At 46.6% G+C, this 20,045-nt stretch overlaps 1 protein-coding gene across 1 annotated transcript in view; it reads right to left on the reverse strand.

Moving 5' to 3' along the window:
- The window catches only part of UHRF2 (ubiquitin like with PHD and ring finger domains 2), an 898,530-nt gene that overhangs the window by 415,387 nt on the left and 463,098 nt on the right, over positions 1-20,045 (reverse strand). The window lies entirely within an intron of this gene.

The following is a 20,045-nucleotide window of genomic DNA, read 5'->3' on the forward strand; positions in this document are numbered from 1 at the left end:
TGGGAGTCCAACAGTAAATATAATCAGCAGTGACAAGCCAAGGCGCATACAATAGATCTTAAACTGGTAATACTGTAAGCCAATACTCCTCATTTTAGAAAGAAACTAACTGTAGGCACATAACTGCTCTCCCATCATCTCTTTCCACCAAGGCTAACACACCTCAGATTTTCTAGGAATAAGTGTAATGTATACATATCAAAACAATAGATATTGAATGAGGTGAGCAATCTGAAAAGGGCAGTGGGAGGGTCCCATGCGCATCTATGGAAGATATCAATAGCAACTTGTATTTTTCTCCAGTATTGTATCTTTAATAGATTCACATGCTTGAATCCGAATAGTAAGCAGTACGTAAGGTGGGAAAACTGTTAAAAACATCATATTTTATTTTATATACATACATACATACATACATATATATATATATATATATATATATATGAAGAGAGAGCGAGAGAGAGAGAGAGAGAAAGAGAGAGAGCGAGAGAGCACCGAAACGCGCCGACTGTCCCTGTGAAATTGCACTAATGGTGATACAATAAAAACAATAATGGTGATACCATAAAAACTTGGAAAATCTAACCCTGATGTGCAGCTTGATTTCCATTGTGTACAGAGAAATTACAAATAGCAGGGGATTTCTTTGGAATCGTTTTAATGAAACAGCATGTGGCATGATGCATTTCGGCTGCCTTAAGCCTTCGTCGGCTGCCGCTGTAGATCAAGGTGCTGCCCCACCTGTGTCCTCAAATAGTCCAGCACCCTCCCATAGGCAGAAGCATTGACAATCCTCCATCACGTGACCAGCCATCAGCAGGAGTGCTGCAAATACTACAACTCCCAGAATTCACCTTACTGGGACGGATGATGTGTGGAGATGGACTCGAAGATAACAGTCCAGATAGATGCTTGCTGTGCAGGACTGCACACAGAGTGTCCGATTTTAAAATTGTCCTTGATGGCAATAAACCGATTCCTTGAGTCCCCATAACATCCGAGCCTTGCAAAATAAGTTTCTGCTGGGCCTTGAACAGGAAAACAATGTGACCTGCTCCTCGTGGAGTCACGAGCTGTAAACACAGAAGCCCTTGCAAATCTCACTCGTAGAGGCGGGATGAGGTTAATCCAATACCTTGGAGAACCGAACACTGCTGCCACAGAAGCCAGTAAAACCTCAGCCAACTTGCAGGATGGGGTCTCTTAACACGCCTCTGGCTGACGTGAAAATATGCACCAAACCCCTCCAATCACAAAAGGTAGAGGCCACACGGGATTTCTTCGGAATTGTTTTAATGAAACAGCATGTGGCATGATGCATTTCGGCTGCCTTCAGCCTTTGTCGGATGCCGCTCTAGATCAAGGTGCTGCCCCACCTGTGTCCTCAAATAGTCCCGCACCCTCCCATTGGCGTGAGCATTGGCAATTCCCCATCACGTGACCAGCCATCAGCAGGAGTGCTGCAAATACTACAACTCCCAGAATTACACCTTACTGGGACAGATGATTTGTGGGGATGAACTCGAAGATACCAGTCCAGATAGATGCTTGCTGTGCAGGACTGCACACAGAGTGTCCGATTTTAAAATTGTCCTTGATGGCAATAAACCGATTCCTTGAGGCCCAATAACACCAGAGCCTCCCAAAATAAGTTCCCGCCGGGCCTTGAACAGGAGAACAATGTGACCTGCTCCTCGTGGAGTCACAAGCTGTAAACACAGAAGCCCTTGCAAATCTCACTCGTAGAGGCGGGATGAGGTTGATCCAATACCTTGGAGAACACAACACTGCTGCCGCAGAAGTCAGTAAAACCTCAGCCAACTTGTTGATATATTACAACATTACAAAGTGGTGGTTGCCATTCTGCAGTTCTATTTGGGATCACCAGAGAGGGATTTTTGTCCCTTGGCTTGTAATCCAATGCATTTTCTTTTGTATTTGCGTAGTGAAAAAAATGTCAGTTGGATTTTGAAGAAATTTCACAGTGTTCCATATTATGGTGCGCGGATTATTCTTTTGGGTAGCACACATAAGTAGAGTAAGTATTTTTTAAGTGAGAAGGTATTTGAACGTAGTGATGTTGCGGTACTACCACAGTACATAGGGAAGACAAGCGATTATGTAATTGGCTAATGTGTTCTTTTCCAAAAATTAAGGGAGCCATTTTGTCTTTTACGCTAGATTGCCTGTGTTTTGAGTTAAACCTTAAGAGTAACTCGATTATTAAGTGTAGTATTCTTCCTGTATTTATCACTGCTTTAGGAAAAATGTAGTAAGTAGGGAAACTTTTCCAAAAGTTGCTATATGCTTTAAAAAACAAATTACGGCATACTACCACTAACGTTTATAGAGAGTACCACGGTACAGTTAAAAGTATTTTTAGAAAAGAAGGTACACATTTTCATATTTACTCTTTGAGGATGAGGTTGGCCCTCAAAAAAGCTTTTGATTTAAAGTGTGCAAATTGGATTTACATATGATTTTGCAGCTATGGTTGGATGTTAGTAAGGAACAGGTTATTTCATCTGAGGTGAAATTTACATCATATCTACGATATAGATAAAAGAGTTTGGAAAAAAACATCTCTATGATATAGATAAGAGTTTGGAAAAAACAATGTGTAAGTGGAAGATGGATGACATGTTGTGATTTCTTAGGAATGCACACACAGTTTTGTTAACATGTCTGCAGGTTTTCTCAAACTTTTTAGCATTCGCAAATGAGTATAGCTCCATTTTATCCTTTGGCAAATATTTGAAAACAGAAAATGAGTGTGAGGAAATATAGTTATTTAAGACAGTAAAGTAGCTTTCATCTCTATCTCAATTTATTATTATTTTTTTTCAAAGTTATGTTTATTAAATTTTACAACGTACAATCTGGGAGAGTACCATCACAAGATCCCGCGCAGGGGATCAGAAAATCTCAACATGTCCATAGCAGTTGAATGAATTGCCTTGATCAACACAAAACCAGCTCCTCTTCCCGATAGGCAGGCCGACTGGAGAACACAGTTTCTAAACAGAATGGAGCTTAAGCCAAGTGGTTACAAAGGTACGAAGCAAGCAGGCAAATCTATAGGTCATTTAACTTCCTTCTGTGATGGCAACCTCCCCAAGTTGCGCAAATGAGGCGCTATACATAAAGTGAACAAAAAAACAAGAAAAAAAGGGAAAGCATATACAAAGGTATCCCAACATGGGATAGTAAAACTAAGAGACCAAAAGGAAAACCCCCCACCCCTCTATACCCACCCCCCACCCTACCCGTGGTGGCGGCAATACGAGATGGAGATGGAGATTGACACAGTACTCTGATCAAAATTGAAAGAGGTGGAGGCTTCTTATAGAAGAGGGACAAACGGCGGCCGGGAGGCCTCTGGAAAGGAAAGAAACAACGGGTCCCCATTTAAATTCAAAATTCTTATAGTTATCCCTGAAAATATCCGCCATACGCTCTAAGCTAAGCAATCTCCAAAGGCAGGAGTACCAGAGGGAAACAGCAGGAGCCTCCTTCCTTTTCCAAGCGGCTGCTAAGGTGACTTTAGCTGCTCCAACACAAAGCCACATAATCATTTTATCCGCTCGTGTCTGATGTTCTAGGGAGGCGTCACGAAGTCCCAAAAGCACTCCCGCCATGGTGGCGGGGATGGGGTAACCCAACATATCTTTTATATGCGCCAGGATTTCTTCCCAAAAGGGGCGGATAGTCGGGCAGTCCCACCATATATGCCGGAAGTCCCCAAGCAAACCACACCCTCTCCAACATCTATCCGAGGCGGAGGGGAAAATCTGCCGGAGTTTAGCTGGGTGTAGATACCAGTCCATCATGGTCTTCAGGTGAGCTTCCCTGAGTTCTGTGGAATGATTGAATCGTGCCATGTCGGACCATAGGTGCGACCACTCCTGATCAGAGATAGGGCGGTGGATCAAGTCCTCCCACATAGACATATACCTGGGGCGTGGAGATGAAGCCGTTTTAAGCAGGAAGCTATATACGAACGAGATCACCCCTTTCATACCAGTAGTCTTGGTGAGGAAGGCCTCAAATTTCGAGAGGGGCCGAGTAGCAGTGTCCCGTACGTGTGGAGAGAGGGCCCAGTGCATCAGTTGTGTATAGTGGTAACGTTCCGTGTCGTTTAGATTATAGTCTTGCTTACACTGATCAAAAGTGAGTGGGTCACCGTTAAGGAACAAGTGTGTTAGAGCCAGGCAACCTCCCTTTCTCCAGGCATCAAAAAGGCCCTCATGTTGGGCCGGGGTGAATGCTGGATTGAAATGAATCGGAGTAAGCGGGGACGGGAACGTGGTCCACCTATCGTTACTCGAGACCGAGTCCCATATTTTAAGGGTGGTGCGAGTAGGGGTACTGATATATGTGTTCCGGGGTCGCCACACCAGGTCCCAGATGGTTCGCCCGTCACACTGCGGTCCATATGTAACCAGTGTTTCTCGGAGTCCTGTTGGGACCATTCAGTAAGGACTCTCAGCTGCGCCACTTTGTAGTATAAGAGGATGTCCGGTAGGCCCACGCCGCCGTCAGAGCGGGAGCAGCGCAGCAGAGAGTAAGAGAAGCGCGCTCGACCTCCCTGCCAGATAAACCGCAGAATCATGGATTTCACCTTTCGAAAGAAATCAGCCTCCAACTCGATGGGTAAGGCCTGAAATAGATAGAGAAGTTTGGGCAGAAGAGTCATTTTGATCGCATGAATACGGCCCAGCCAAGACAAGAAGAGAGGCTTCCATTTCCTGAGTTCTATTTGAATACGTGCTAGAATGGGAGGGAAGTTGGCAGCATATAGCCCCCCAATTCTCGGCGTCAGATGAACCCCCAGGTACTGAATGGAGGAGGTAGCCCATGACAGCGGGGTAAGAGATTGAAGCCGAAGAACCTCCGTGGGCGAGAGGGTAAGATTAATTATATATGATTTGCCTAGGTTTGTTTTGAACCCGGAGACTAGCTCAAAACGCTCGAGTTCCCCCTGCAAGGGCGGGAGAGACGTCGCCGGCTCGGACAGGGATAAAAGGACATCGTCTGCGAACAACGATATCTTATGGGATTCTCCTGTAAAGGGTATTCCCTGGATGGCAGGGTTATTCCTGATCGCTAGAGCCAAGGGTTCAATGCTGAGCGCAAAAAGTAGGGGTGAGAGGGGACAACCCTGGCGCGTGCCTCTAGAGTGAAAAAAGGTATTAGAGTGTACCCCGTTGATCACAACTCTAGAGCGGGGGAGACGGTAGTTAGCTCGTATCATGTTGAGGAATTTAGGAGCAAAACCGAATGCCCCAAGAGTGCAAAATAGAAAACCCCAATCAACCCGATCGAAGGCCTTCTCGGCATCCAAGCCTACCAAGACTGCCGGGATCTGACGCTTATTGGCCTTTTCAATCAGGTGTATGATTCTACGGGTATTATCATGCGCCTGGCGTCCTTTGATAAAACCCGACTGATCCGGGTGGATGAGGGCGGGCATGAGATCATTGAGGCGTTTGGCAATAATTGAAGAATACAGTTTAGCATCAAGGTTCAGTAAGGCAATCGCCCTATAGGAAGCGCAAAGCTGGGGGTCCTTCCCTGCTTTGGGGATCACAGAGATCACGGCCTCAGACATGGTGCCGGAAGTCGCACCTTCTTCCGCCATTTTATTGAAAAGGCGGACAAGGTAAGGAGAAACATCGGGGGCAAATGTCTTATAGAAAAGGGCCGTATAGCCGTCCGGCCCTAGGGCTTTATGAGCTTTCAGGCTGTTAATGGCCCTGGTGACATCCTCTATGGTAATAGGGGCGGTAAGTAGGTCGTTCCAAGAAGCCGACACCTGGGGCAAAGACAGCGACCAGAGGAATATCTGCTGGGCATTCGTGTCTAAGTAATCCCCAGAATATAGGTTCCCATAAAAAGTCCCAAATAGTTCCGCCTTGTCCCTGTCCCTATGGGTAATCTCCCCCGACGGATCCAAAATGACGCCTATGTATTCCTTCTCCCGTTTGCCCTTCAATTGTCTGGCAAGGTGTTTACCAATTTTATTGCCCTGGGTGTACGATAGGTGCCTGAGCTTAAGAAGTGTAAATTCCGCCCTATTATTGTAAATGGCCTTGAGTTCACCTCGGAGGGCCGTAAGACCGCGTAACGTTTGCCGTGTGGGGTTAGCTTTATGGGTACGTTCAAGAGCCGTCAGTTCGGTCTCTAGTAGTTCTCTCTCGTGAGCACGCTGCTTATTCAGTGCCGCATTGAGAGCTATACATTCCCCTCGAATAACAGCCTTCAATGTGTCCCAGGTGGTAAACTCCGAGGTATCTTCTGGCCTGTTAATATTGAAGAATTCCGCAATAGCGTTCCTAATTTTGGAACAGGATTCCTTATCACGAGTAAGCGACGGGGGGAAATACCATCTGGGAGAGGTCGGGGCAGTCCCTAGCCAATTGAGGCAAAACCAGAATAGGCTATGATCAGATATCGAGAGGGGGAAGATCTTGGCGTCCTGTAATGCGGCTTGCAGCGACTGGCTGACAAAAATGTAGTCCAGTCGGGAGTATGTGCGGTGGACATGTGAGTAAAACGTGTAATCTCGCGATTGGGGGAAATGCGCGCGCCAGGAGTCAAAGATGCCCAGATCATGTATGCGTTGTTGTGTCTCCCCGGAGAAAGAGCCTAGGCCCGCATGCTGAGTGGATGAACTGTCCAGCTCCTTGTGCCATATCAAATTGAAATCGCCCATAATGATCATCGGGCCCTCCGCAAAGTCAGTCAATTTCCCCAGAAATACGTTAAGGAAAACCGACTGACCGGTATTAGGGGCGTATAGCGCCGCAAAGGTGCAGACTTTCCCTCTAAGGTGACCTTTGGTCATAACCCAACGCCCTTCTCTATCGCACTGAACCCCCAATGGTTGAAAGTGTGTAGTAGAGCGAAACATAATGGCCACCCCGCGATGTTTCGTGAGGGCCGAGGACTTGTATATTAGGGGAAAGAGTTTGTGTCTGAGCCTTGAGTCTTCGGCTCGAGCTAGGTGTGTCTCTTGCAGAGCCACAACGTCGAGGTGATGATCAATAATGTATTGCCAAACCTTATGACGCTTTTGAGGTGAGTTGAGACCCCTAACGTTCCAGGTTCCAATTGAGAGCGGCATCACATCACATGGAGAGAACTACATCTCATCCCCAGCCTGAAAAGCCCCAACGCACCACTCCCCCCAAGCTGCCCCTCAGAAGAAGCAAAAACATCAACGCCCAGTGACTGTGCCCTCCCGCAAGCAGGAGAATCCCCAATAAACCATATTAAAAAGCCGCCACCACCACCCACCCCCACCCCCCCCCTAAGAAAATGTGAACAAATAAACACATAAAAACAATTTGCACATAACTTTTGGTCCCTCTGTGGAGCCAAGACGGCCCCTCTCAGACCATGGGAGGCAACAGGTCCGAGGACCCAGTCCACGCCTGCCCCGGCGGGAAGGTTTACCTAAGGCAAATGTGTGCGGCTCTTAGGAAGGCCACAGAATATGAAAGAGCGCCACGTAACATCAGCCCAAGCCTAGATAATTGCAACCAGAAGGCAACCACATTGGAAAATAGAACAATCATCAACAGTGCACCTCACAGAATGTATCCGAAAGCTAGCAAAAAAAAATTTAAAAAATAGAAAAGACACCCTGCATAGTCAGGACCACTATGTGAATATCAAAAGGAGACAACATCAGTCTTACTTATGAAGTCTGCAAAGTCGATGACCCACTGCCTTAATCGGAGGGGCCCACAGCCCCAGAGACAGAGGCCACAGCAGGGCACCGGGCTCCCCAGGCAGAAGTCTGCCTCTGTTGCACATCGTCGGAGGGTCCCAGAGACATCAACCAAGTCTGCAAAGAGACCCGAGCCACATCGTTAAGCCTCCGGAGCTTCCAGCAAACGCTCAGCGCTTCACCCTGCGTGACCAAGCAGAAGATGATGAAGCTCCTCGGGTGGGTTCGCTGAACGTGCCCTGGGTGGTGGCATCCCCTCCAGAAGGGATGCCCAACAAGTCCAAGCCCTCCTGGAGGTCGGTGATATGGCGTCGCTTATTCTGAAATTCAAAACTGAGCCCAAATGGATAAGTCCACCTGTATCGGATCTTGTCTTCCCGCAATTTAGTGGTAACGGGTCTGAGCAATTGTCTCCTGGCCAACGTCGATGGTGCGACATCTTGGTAAATGGTGCAGGTATGATCTTGGAATGCGATAGACTCCCTAGCCCTGGCCGCCTGGAGAACAGCCTCCTTGACCTTGTAGGAGTGGAATTTGGCCAGGACGTCGTGCGGCCGCTTCTTCTCTCTCTGTGGTAGAGACCCACCCAATGGACTCTATCCAACTTTATTTTGAGAGTTTGTGGAGACACGATCTCCGAGAAGAGACCCACCACGAAGGCCTCTAGATCAGGCCCCTCTGCGCCTTCTTCCAGGTCTCTAATGCGTATGTACTCCCTCCGAGCCCTATTTTCGAGGTCTTCTGCCCGTAGCTGCGATTGATGAAGCTGCTCCTTAAGGGAGTGGACATCGTCCCGGAGGCTGGTAGCAAGCTGCTCCTGTTCCTGGTGATGGGCTTCAAGGTCCAGGACTCTGGTGCCAACCGAATCCACATCCCGTTGCAGGGAGGACAGTCGCTCGGTCAGGTCTGCCCGCAACTGGTCAATGGAGGTTTTGATGTCTTGGCCAATGTCTTTGCGTAATTCGGCTTGGAAATCTTTAAACATGGTTAACAGATCAGCCTTCGTAAGTGCCATCTCTGCCGAGCTTGCGTCTCCCCGCGGCGAGGAACGCTTGTCAGCGGTCGAAAAGAAATCCGAGACCTTGTTCGAAGACTTGCCCGGCGCTTTCTTAAGCGGCATAGAGCAGAACTGTCAGAGTCGTGCTGGCATATGTAGAGCTGAACGCGCTAGTCTCGGATCAGTGGGTTGCTGCCTGCGATGTCGAATAGGGGTAACCCCCCTGATGCGAGGCCCCGTACCTGGAGTCCTGGAAATCCTCGGGAATGCACGAGTGGCACCGGTGATAGAGGAGAGCGTGAGGTTCAGGAGGCACCCGAGCCCCTCAGGCAGACCTGATGTGTCGCTCCTGCGACCGACCACTGCCGTGGAGGCAGAAGGCTGCTAGACTAGAAGGAGCAGGGTCACCATCAGCGAGGCCCATGGACTGGAGGCGCCAGCGGTTCGCGTAGCTAGGAGGAGCTGTGCAGGTTGGACGGCAGCGGCAAGTGACGGAACCTGTCCCCTCAGGCCTCAACCAGAGGAGCCCCCTAGCGTCCCGCAATCCAAAGACTCAGGGCTCGATGATCAAAGGGGGCCCCTCCCGCGAAGCCGACAGTTGATTCCAGGCTGCTGGACAGGAGCGTGCAGAACCGCCATGAAGTGCCGCGCCGCCGCCATTTTGAAGTCAGGTACACAAGGGGAGATGAAAGCCGGCCGATTTAATCAAGCGCCGATGTCGCCGTCAGTGCCCCCAGGCCATGCCTCACTTGCCGCACAGCCCGGTGAGCATCAGGGGTCCCGCGATGTCTCAACTGCCGAAGTACCGCGAAGGGTCCCGCTCACCGCTACGGACGCGCCGCCATGTTGAGCCGGCGCGCCCCTCGTTATCCTGGCGAAGAGGGCTATCGGAGCCATTCCGACGATGGGCAGAGCTCGCCGGCACCCACCGCCGATGCCCCACAGTATCATACGCCAGCCGCCTTCATCGATGATCGGCGCAGGTTGCCGCCGCCGCCCCTTTTGTCCCCTCCGAGGCAGCTCATGAGCCGGGAGCCGAGACGGATTAAGTCCGGTCGCCCATCTTGCCCGGCCACCGACGGAAAGCCTCTATCTCTATTTTAACACCAATGAGGTGAAATACATCATTCCCCCCACAATGAATAATTATAAACTGTGGAGGCTCACAAACAGTTAGAGATAAAAGAAGAGGTAGGATGTTATTCCACCTCAAACCTCTTTCAGCCACCCATGTTATATCAATGTTTGCCAAACCTAAATAACATTGAGCAAAAATAATGGGGTGGCCGGTGTCCCTCAGAACCTGGGTGGGCGTATTATATAAATACAATGGTTCTGTCTGAATTTCTAATTTGTTTTAGAAAGTTAAAAAAATATTCATTACATGTAACAGATATCAGATAAATGAGGAAAAAAAGGCACACACCAATGAAGTTTGCAATTTGGTAATTTAAGGGAATAAAGTATTATGGGCTGTCATAATACATAAGTTCAAAAGAGCAAAATATTGGTGACTTGTGGTGATAAAGTGACATGTGATGATAAATAGTATATACAATATATTTCAAATGCGGTAAAAGTGAATAAGTAGAATAGAGAGGTACATTATTTCTTGATATGTCTTTATGGTTTTTCACATATGCTACAAGATCCTATGTGAATTAATCTGTGATCAGAAGCACTATGTAGACATTTAAGGGTGCGTCGACGTTTCGACCTCGTGTACTGCGCAAAATATAATAAGCGTCACGGTGGGTCTTCCTCAGGACAGTGCAGATGGCTATACAGCCTACGGAATGAATAAAAGCTAGTTTAGGGTGTGTGCTCAGAGATCAGGCAGAAAAGGAATGTCCTCTATGAGGGTAAAAAAGCTTACCCAAGCGCAGATTTTGGTTAATATCTGCGGGCGAGAACGTTTTCTCAGTCAACGTTGTAGTCCTGGTGAATCAGGAGGAGGCCTATGGAGTGATAATAAGGTTATAAACAATCCCATGATAGCGATTATCAGGGCTTAATACAGGGGAAAAGGCCTCCTGGAAACAACAACATTTAATGAAGAGCGGTGGTCTATGGAGAGTTAATGTAATTGAAAACACTCCCATTTACTGTGCTCAAGGTGAAAGAATTCCTGGTATTATGAAAAAGAACAATTGTTACTTACCTGTAAACAGGTGGTTCTCCAGTATTGGTGTCTTTCATAGATTCACATGCTTGAATATTCCCCGTCGTCGGAGTGGGAGTCCCACGGTAAATAAAATAGCAATATATATAGTCATAATATACCTAAATAATCCCATAAATAGAGCTATGTAGGTGTAAAAACACCAAGAATGTACCTATATGAAATTTCCATAGGGATACATGGAGAGAGAAAAAAGACATTTGCAGTCTATCCCTGTCATTATATTGGTCCAAACTACAGCCAATCAGGCGTCAGCACCTCTCCAGAACCTTCTCCTCAGAGTTCCTGACCTCAGATTTTCGTAGCACCAAAGTGTATGCATAGTTTATGAGGAGGAAAAAGCCTCTGAAGGGAGGAGGGAGGGTGGCATGTGAATCTATGAAAGACACCAATACTGGAGAACCACCTGTTTACAGGTAAGTAACAATTGTTCTTCTCCAGTATTGGGGTGTCTTTCATAGATTCACATGCTTGAATATGAATAGAAAGCAGTAACCATATTATTGTTTCCATAATGACATCAACATGAGATCGCAATGATCATAACCTTCGTATAAAAACATCACATATATATATATATATATACATGTCCTATGACAACGTTATCCCTACCCTTTTCTTCATACACCTTCCAGACATTCTACAAGACACAGATAAGAATTTGAGATATTATTTGATTCACTGCGATAATTTTGTCGTTCTATTTTCACATTTAATTTTGTGTGCAACTTGTATTGTAGATCACTAATAGGGGATGGTAGACACATAGTTTACAATGAGACACAGGGGGAAAGCAAGACATACAATTCTGCCAGATCATGATGAATACACACTGAATTCTCGGGCACCATGCCTGTTATTGTACAAAGGTAGTATTGTGATAAAAATACAGTATTGCATAAGTCATTCAAATGCCAATTCTGAATTGATTAATATATAGGCACTAAGCCTGTCAACAAGTGTTGAGATAATGATACAGTATTGCATATGTCTTTCAAAGCACCAATTCAGAATAACCTTAACCATGGATCATTGGCACTATTTGCATTGTATTGTCACTTGACATGATTCTTTGTGATTCAAGTCCGATCACGAATGATAAGATATGGTTAACGGGGCGCTTTGGTACAAACAACCTGGTTACACTAGGTTCTCAGGCACTTTGCCTATTAACGTACATAGAAAGCATTGTAAATTAGATACAGTATGGCTTATTTTGTATCAAATCGGAAATGCAACAACCATGACTTAATAGACATTACTGCATGTTAGTACGAACTACGATGTGATACTTATCGCTGGCTAACAACACAAATGTATTTTATCTTTTTGCAAAACAGACAGACAAATCGATTACGTACAACAGGCACTATTTGCATTATATTGTCGTTGGATGTAACATATGATTTAATTTATTGTAATCAATTGGTGTTCAAATACGAATGATCAATGACACGTTCTTTGTATAAACACTAGTAGTCTGGCCAATGCGCTTTTGACACTACAAGATGGCGACACTGAACTCGGAACCTTAACATTGCATTGGTAGTCTGCCAACTCTGTCTATAAACGCAAGAAAAAGTATGTAATGCTTTACTGTTTTGAAAAACGCTGTGTGAACAAGCCCGTCCTAAGGGTGAAACGCGTCACGGCGGGTTTATGGAGTTAATAAACCCCCTTATGGTTACTTTACTTTGGTAAATTTGGTGTGTTTTTGGTCCACGAGCGCGAATGGAACTCCGTTTTGACTGGAATATTGGATTACCGGTTTTCTCCACCGGCTTCGCACCACCCCTCAAAGGGCTTGAACTTCGGCAGGAGACAGTTGGAGAATATATATATATATATATATATATATATATATATATATATATATATATATATATATATATATATATATATATATATATATATATATATATATATATATATATTCGCCTGATAAGGGGCTGGCAATAGACTTTGTCCCATACCGCTGGGCATCTGAAGCTAACGTGTGGAACACAACCAACTTCGTTGGGGCATCACTTGTTGTTAGGAGAAACGCTGTTACTACACAGACACTCCATGTGAACTACACTAACCAGCATGCATCTGCTCAGCAAGGTGTGAGCTCAAGGGGCTAGCACACCTTCCATTGGAGGAGGAGTGATGACATCACAGAGGGAGCGGTCTATTTCACAGCTGCATCTTGTTGGACCCCCTTACAGAGCACAGAAGTTCGTGAAACCGGCACTGAAGAGAGCCATTGGAGGCTTGAAACGCGTCTGCCTGAGCGTTTCAGGAACTTTGAGCACTACGCGCCTTTGAAAATAAAGCCTTTGTCAATTTTACCCCGGAGCTGTATTGCGCTTTTTCTTCATGGGAGGAAGCTTTGGTTTGGATGTTAAGTCAGCAAGCAGGTCGCTGACTAGCAATACACCCTCTCGTTCTGGAGCACCGTGAAGAGACCAGCACGTTGTGGATTTCTTGCATGGACTGCATCAACACGGCGCCCCCCCAGCTGCCCAGACAGCCACATGGTTTGACAAGCGGCAAGGGGAGAGAGTAGGCGAAACGATTCGCCTGATAAGGGGCTGGCAATAGACTTTGTCCCATACCGCTGGGCATCTGAAGCTAACGTGTGGAACACAACCAACTTCGTTGGGGCATCACTTGTTGTTAGGAGAAACGCTGTTACTACACAGACACTCCATGTGAACTACACTAACCAGCATGCATCTGCTCAGCAAGGTGTGAGCTCAAGGGGCTAGCACACCTTCCATTGGAGGAGGAGTGATGACATCACAGAGGGAGCGGTCTATTTCACAGCTGCATCTTGTTGGACCCCCTTACAGAGCACAGAAGTTCGTGAAACCGGCACTGAAGAGAGCCATTGGAGGCTTGAAACGCGTCTGCCTGAGCGTTTCAGGAACTTTGAGCACTACGCGCCTTTGAAAATAAAGCCTTTGTCAATTTTACCCCGGAGCTGTATTGCGCTTTTTCTTCATGGGAGGAAGCTTTGGTTTGGATGTTAAGTCAGCAAGCAGGTCGCTGACTAGCAATACACCCTCTCGTTCTGGAGCACCGTGAAGAGACCAGCACGTTGTGGATTTCTTGCATGGACTGCATCAACACGGCGCCCCCCCAGCTGCCCAGACAGCCACATGGTTTGACAAGCGGCAAGGGGAGAGAGTAGGCGAAACGATTCGCCTGATAAGGGGCTGGCAATAGACTTTGTCCCATACCGCTGGGCATCTGAAGCTAACGTGTGGAACACAACCAACTTCGTTGGGGCATCACTTGTTGTTAGGAGAAACGCTGTTACTACACAGACACTCCATGTGAACTACACTAACCAGCATGCATCTGCTCAGCAAGGTGTGAGCTCAAGGGGCTAGCACACCTTCCATTGGAGGAGGAGTGATGACATCACAGAGGGAGCGGTCTATTTCACAGCTGCATCTTGTTGGACCCCCTTACAGAGCACAGAAGTTCGTGAAACCGGCACTGAAGAGAGCCATTGGAGGCTTGAAACGCGTCTGCCTGAGCGTTTCAGGAACTTTGAGCACTACGCGCCTTTGAAAATAAAGCCTTTGTCAATTTTACCCCGGAGCTGTATTGCGCTTTTTCTTCATGGGAGGAAGCATATATATATTACCTACTGGCGGTCGCCAGTAGGTAGTTATAGTTAGGACCACGTTTCCATAGGAAATCCGCAACATTCTATTTTGAATAACTTTTGCGCCGGTCGACGAATCCTCGCGAATTTTTCAAAATAGGTGGGGCGCTACGCTACGCTCCTACCCTGAAAGTCTCGGGGGGTTTCTTCAAGCGGGGGCTGAGATAAAAGGGGGGTCTCAAAACGCGTTTTCCCCATGCATTTTTCCATAGGACCTTTAGACACAGCTACAGCCCGAACGGCTGAACAGAATTACTTGAAATTTGGCAGAGAGGTAGTCCTCAGGTCAAGGAAGTGCCTTTTGTAGGTTTGGTGTAAATCTGTTCAGTAGATTCTGAGAAAATAGCCTTGAAATCAATATATATATCTGAGCCAGCTTACGGTGCGCTTACGGTGCGCTTACCGTACGCGTACGGTGACGTGCGCGAGCGCGATTCTGATTGGCTCTTAGATCTAAGTAAACATTCGAATCGGCCGAAACCAGGAAGCGGCGGCCGCCATTTTCTCTCTCGCACTCTGAGTAGGGCAGCATAAATGAAGCCCAAAAATGGGTAAAGGGGCAGTATATTGAAATAATAATCACCCAGCAATGATATACGGGGCCCCCAAACAACCCACAAGGCCCAAAAAAAAATTGTTTTTTTTCCCGAAAAATCGCCGATTACGCTTACCGTAAAAAAATTAAAAAAAAAAAAAAAAAGTATCCACACTCTCCCCACCCCATGTGCATGGCTTATGAAATAATTGAAATTAATAAACAAAACATTTCACAACGATGCGCATAATATGTCCCCCATGTGCGCACGGTGCGCGAAGCGCATCGTGCGTACATGGCCCATCTCGCATAATGTGGGCACGCGGTGCGCGAAGCGCACCGCGTGCTCACTGTGCGCGCACGGTGCGCGAAGCGCACCGTGCGCGCACGGAACGAACTGCGTTAAGTGGGCGCGCACACCACGAATGGCGCAAAGTAAGTTAGCATTTAAAAAAACGTACAAATTCACTGAAAAAAACATAGGTTTCACACACGTTATAGTTAGGAATTAGCATTTAAAAAACCTTGCAAATTCACTGAAAAAACCATAGGTTTCACACATGTTATAGTTAGCTGTACATTTTACTGATAAAAAACCAATGAAATTCCCCCGTTATAGTTACTGTAGGCAACTATAACTCACGCGACCGTAATCCTCTGCTGATGACATATGTGTCTTTATGAAAAAAAAATATTTGTAATATATGTATAGCTAAAATTTAATGGAAGAAGACATGGGCAAATAAGTGTCTAAATACAGTATTAGCATCAGCAGAGGATTGCGGTCGCGTGAGTTATAGTTGCCTACAGTAACTATAACGGGGGAATTTCATTGGTTTTTTATCAGTAAAATGTACAGCTAACTATAACATGTGTGAAACCTATGGTTTTTTCAGTGATATATATATATATACCTATATCTGTTGACATACAGTATGTATCTAAATGCAATGAATAATATTGAACAGTAAATGGAAACAATATGGAGGCGGGAGGAAGAGGCTCACCTTATTTAAAAAGATTGCGCAGCACTGCCTGTCCCACTGCAGCATCCTCCTCGCTTAAAGCCGCCAAGCAGTAGTGCTTAGTAAACGTGTGTCTGGTCGACCACGTAGCTGCTCTGCAGATGTGTTGCAAAGGTACTCCAGCAAATAAGGCGGTAGATGATGATACTGCCCTAGTGGAGTGTGCTCTCACTGAAGACTGCAGTGGTTTGTTTGCCTTTTGATGGCAGAAGACAATAGCCGTCGAAATCCAGCGTGCAATCGTCGGTTTAGTAACCTGACGTCCTTTATGACAGCGTCCATACGCTATAAAAAGCTGATCGGATTTTCGAAACGAAGCTGTCCTGCTGATGTAGAACTTCAAACATCGTTTCACATCCAAAGAATGCAACCTTTGCTCCGCAGGTGTCTGAGGATTAGCAAAGAAAGTCTTTAATATGACTGGCTCGTTAATATGAAAATCAGAAGGCACCTTGGGTAGGAATGATGGATTGGTACGCAACACTACAGCATCCGGTTTGAAGTGCAGGAAAGGAGGTTTGATGGTAAAAGCATGGATGTCACTGACACGACGTGACGACGTTAGTGCCAGAAGTAGGGCCACTTTCCAAGTTAGATGTTTTAAGTCGGCCTTGTGAATGGGCTCGAACGGTGGTCTCATCAATTGCGCTAACACTACGTTAAGATGCCACAACGGAGGAGGACGCCGAATTGGCGGAAATTTTCGGAATAAGCCTTTAAAGAATTGGCGGATTATTCTTGAGGAACAAAGGGAATTTGATCCATCCTGTCGGAAACGGGAAATCGCTGCTAGGAAAACCCGTAAAGTTGCATGGGATAGTCCGGAACTAGCCAAGTGCAAGAAGAAAGGTAGTAATTGGTGTGCCGTGGAATGTATTGGGTGGATTCCGTTAGAAGCACACCAGTGGCAGAATCTTTTCCATTTCAACTTGTACGTCTTGACTGTAGAGGGTGCTCTTGCCTGGGCCAAAATGTCCCTACAATTCTGCGGGATGTCTAGATGGGCGAACTCATGGTGTTCAGGTTCCATGCCGATAAACTCAGTGAGGAAGGATTCGGATGACAAATTCTCCCTTCGCTCATCGTGAGCAGATCTGTCCGAGACTGCAGGAGGATTGGTTGGCATTGGGACAGCAGGAGCAGTTCTGAGAACCATGCCTGTCGGGGCCAACGTGGGGCTATTAGAATCAGGTGGCAAGGTTGTCTCTTCATCTTCCAAAGGACCCGAGGTATGAGGGGAATTGGAGGAAAAGCGTACGCAAATAGATTGCACCAGTTCATCAAAAGGGCATTTCCCTGTGACCCTTTGTGGGGATGCCAGCTTGCATAATCTCGGCATTTTCGGTTCTCCGGCGTAGCAAAGAGATCCAGCCGTGGACGACCCCATTGTTGGAATATCCTCTCTAGAGTTGGTTGGTGTAATTCCTATTCGTGGGTCGATGAGGAGGACCTGCTCAGGGAATCCGCTAGGACATTGGATATTCCTGGTAGATGAACTGCTGTAATCATGATGCGATGACTGAGAGACCAGTCCCAAATTGATTGAGCTAACCTGGACAGACTCGGGGATTTCGTTCCGCCCTGTTTGTTCACATAGTGCATACAGGTTGTGTTGTCTGTCTGTATTAGCACTGATTCTCCTTGGATTAAGGGTAGAAATGATTTTAGAGCCATAAGCTCCAACCTGTTGATGTGCCAAGTTCTTTGATGTGTTGACCATCTTCCTTTTACAGAAAGATCTTCCAAATGAGCGCCCCATCCCTCTAATGAGGCGTCTGTCGTGATTGTCCTGTCCGGTGTCACCGATAGAAATGAAGTGCCTTCTGCTAAGTTGGCTGGTATTGTCCACCATTCGAGTGCTGACCTCATTTGATCTGTGACACATACCATGTCGTTGAAAGATCCCGACACTTGACGCCATTGAGCATCCAGTGCTTCCTGGATAGGACGTGTCCTTAGCCTGCAGTGAGGAATCAAGGCAATGGACGATGATGCCATCCCCAGAAATGATTTCAACAGTCTTACAGAAACTGACTTTTTTGACCTGATCAAAGTCACCAGCCGTAGTATCTTTTGTAGACGCTCCTGGGATAGAAACGCTTTTGCTAATACCGTTTCCAGAGTGGCTCCCAGAAAGTCCTTTTGTTGCGAAGGATGAAGCTGGGATTTCGCTGCATTTATGGAGAGACCTAATGAGCGAAACATCTCCTGGCATAGAAGCGTGTGTTGTCGCAGGCGAGCGCTTGACTGTGATTTTAGTAGACAATCGTCTAGGTATGGAAATATTTGCACACCTTGGAGTCGCAGAAACGCTATCACTGGAGCTAGTACCTTTGTAAACACACGAGGGGCCGAGCGCAGACCAAACGGTAACACTTTGAATTGGAAATCGTGTTGACCCACTCGAAAACGCAGGAACTTCCGATGACGTTGTAATATAGGGATATGAAATTAGGCGTCCTGGAGATCTATCGTTGCCATGAAATCTTCCTGCGAGAGTAAACGCAAGATCTCTACTAACGTCATCATACGAAAGGATTGCCTCTTTATATATTTGTTGAGCGCCCTCAGATCGAGGATGGGCCTCATTCTCCGTTCTTCTTTGTGATAAGAAAGAACCAGGAATAAAATCCTTTCCCCCTTTGAGATATTGGTACCAACTCTATAGCTCCTTTTTGACTTAGAAGTCGAACTTGATGTAAAAGTTCCTTGAAGTGAGCTGGTGGTGGTCCGGTGGGTGGTGTGGACGGAGGGAATTTGGTGAACTCTAAAGCGTGCCCCTTTTTCACAATGTCCAAAACCCAACGGTCCTTTGTAATTGAGGACCATTGGGAAAAGAACAGAGAGATTCGACCTCCAACTTTGCTTGTCTGGTAAGAGTCATTGTCTTTTTGACGTGTTTCCTCTGTATGAGGATTTCCCTCTATACGACTTGGAGGCCTGCTGTCGTGATGATTGTTGGTGCTGGCTATATGAATAGCGGTTGGATCCTTGATTATTGGGTCTATATTGATTATTTCCCCTTCGAAAATTTGAGGAGGTGCCGCGTCCGCGTGCACCACGAAAATTTTGTCTTTGAAAATGTACATTTCCGAGAGATTTAGCCGTCTCTGTATCCTTCTTTATGGACTGGAGCGCTTCATCGACGTGATTTCCAAATAACGCCTCTCCGTCATAAGCCATGTTTAAAATCATGGACTGCACCTCCTGGCGAAAGGATGTCGATCGTAACCACCCCTGCCTGCGCAGAACAGCCGCTCCAGCAAGCTGACAGAAACCCGTGCATGCGATGTCCACTGCACAATCAATCATTTCCGCCGACGTAGCTTCTCCCTCTTGGAGCAACTTCATTGCTTCGCCCTTAGATGGCTCAGGCAGTTCTTGAACCAGAGTCGAAATGTCAGCCCACACTTGTCGGTCATAACGACCCAAAATGGCCAAGGCATTAGCCGCTCTAACCACAGTAGAGGCCATTGAAGAAAACTTACGCCCTATGGCATCCATTCTACGTCCGTCACGATCCGGTGGTGCGGTGACAGTAGATGCAGGATTTTTCGCCCTACGTTGCGCTGCCTGCATAATGACGGACTCAGGTCTTGACTGACCCGTGAGGCATGCTGGGGTTCCTAGTGGCGCCTTATACTTCTTTTCTAATCGAGGCACCTGTGCTGGCAAGGTATTAGGTGTTTTCATCAACTTCTTGCCTTCTTCCCAAATGAAATCCACAATGGGAATAGTATGCGTTTGTTTAAAAGGTTGACTCTTGAAATCATAAAGGAAACAATCTTCCTCTCTGCACTCCGTCGTCAGCCTAAAACGTTGTGCCGCCCTTTCCATTAGTTGGTGAAAAGTCGCTATGTCCACTGGAGGTGAGTCACCAGATACCACTTGAGAGGGGGATGGTGTTTGT

This window comes from Triturus cristatus, chromosome 2_1 (assembly GCF_964204655.1).
Source record: "Triturus cristatus chromosome 2_1, aTriCri1.1, whole genome shotgun sequence".
Lineage (NCBI taxonomy): Eukaryota > Metazoa > Chordata > Amphibia > Caudata > Salamandridae > Triturus > Triturus cristatus.